Source organism: Myotis brandtii, unplaced genomic scaffold, assembly GCF_000412655.1.
Source record: "Myotis brandtii unplaced genomic scaffold, ASM41265v1 scaffold303, whole genome shotgun sequence".
NCBI classification, from domain to species: domain Eukaryota; kingdom Metazoa; phylum Chordata; class Mammalia; order Chiroptera; family Vespertilionidae; genus Myotis; species Myotis brandtii.
Genome location: NW_005361573.1, coordinates 4,485,388 through 4,487,382, shown reverse-complemented (window position 1 = coordinate 4,487,382; position 1,995 = coordinate 4,485,388).

The following is a 1,995-nucleotide window of genomic DNA, read 5'->3' as shown; positions in this document are numbered from 1 at the left end:
TATTTTTTTTTTAAAGAACAAAGTTAGAGGACTCATACTTCCCAATTTCAAAACTTACTACAAAGAATTACATTCAATATTGACAACTCTGAAGACATGCCTGTTTTTATTAAAGCAACAAACTTAAGCTAGCTTTTGTTTATCAAAGATTACCCCAGATCATGGGAACTTGCCATATTTCTGAGAGTACACTTAATTTATATAGTGCTAGTTTGTCTTTAAACTAAGTGAATAGAGCTCTTTACAAATTTTCCAACAAGAAAAAGAACTTGAGATGATGGGTAGCTGTTTAATGTCTCACCTAAGTATGGTGTTGAGAGTAAGTAATTTAAATGAATGTAAATAAGATAAAAATGTATAACAAGTTAAACAAAATAATGGATATTCATTGACTATCTAAAGCATTTCCAAATATCTCCTTTTGGTTCTTTAATGCTTTTACAAAGAGACAAAAGATATCAGGGTCTATTGATAAACATGTTTTATGACACATTAAAATTTTTTTACTATATAGGTTTACTAGTCTGCTACAGGATGCTGTAATATATGATTAGCATTTTACATTCGCCTGCTTCCTAGTTTTTACTAGAAAGCAAAATTTATAAATAATTTAAAAAAGGTTAGAAGAAGAGGTCCGATTAGAGAACATACAGTTATTCACTACTCTGCCAACTTCGGGGCAGGCAGACAAGGTGGAAAAACAGGATAATAAGTTAGATACTTTAGCAAAGTGAGGAAGGCACACAAGTTAAGATCTGGGTGCTTAGAAGATTGTGGTGACTGGTGATTGGTGGTGATGGGGGTAAAGGAAAGTGACTGTTTATGAAATGTAGGCTATATGTTTTGGCAAAAGAAGGTATGAAAACTGGAGATGCTTTTTTTTTTTTTCAAAAGGAAAAATAATTTTGTCCTAAGGTTAAATGATTGTTACCTTTAAAGTAACCTGCCTGGAGAACAATTTTGTGCCTTGTCAAGATAATTTCCTATATTTCATGTCAGTTCCTTAATTATTATTTTTTAAATATATTTTTTATTGATTTCAGAGAAGAAGGGAGAGAGAGAGAGAGAAACATCAATGATGAGAGAGAATCATGGATCTGCTGCCTCCTGCACACCGCACACTGGGGATCGAGCCCGCAACCTGGCCATGTGCGCTGACCAGGAATCGAACCCTGACCTCCTGGTTCATGGGTCGATGGCCAACCATTGAGCCACGATGGGTAGGGGGGGCTCCTAAATGATTTTTGAAAATGTACCTACATTAAGTTTCACTTTTTGTGCCGTACAGTTTTATCAGTTTTGAGAAATCTATAATAATAAAAACATAATATGCTAATTACACCGGACATCCTTTGGGATGTCCTTCCTTCTGGATGAAGCCATGGCAGGCGGGGACTAAGGCAGAGGCCCACAGCCGCAGCCACAGGCGGGGGGCCGAGCCCCTTGCACGAATTTCGTGCATTGGGCCTCTAGTGCAATAATAACTTGTATCCAACATTACAGTATCATATAGAATTTTATTGCCTGAAAATCCCCTCTGCTTCATTATTCATCCCTCTCTCTGAACCCCTGGTCCAAAGTGAGCGTGCTTTTTCCAATACCACCAAGCAAGTAACTCCATTCTGACACTATCTACTGGGAGAGAGCACCAGTTCCCACAAGTTAAGGAATGTCAATCAGCCCTACAAGACTGACCCCGTCCCCCGCTCCCTGCACCCCTCCTCTCCCACCCTCAATACACACCAATCGAAAGTCTAGGCTGTCACCTTTGCTTCTGAACAAGCTGCTATAGATATGAGGTTCCCCTGGCCCACATCCTCAGTTTCATTTAATTTGCTAGAGAGACTCACAGAACTCAGGGAAATATTTTACTTTCTAGGTCACTGGTTTATTATAAAAGCATCTAACTGAACCCTAGCTGGTTTGGCTCAGTGGATAGAGCGTTGGCCTGCAGACTGAAGGGTCCCGGGTTCAATTCCAGTCAAGGGCACAGGC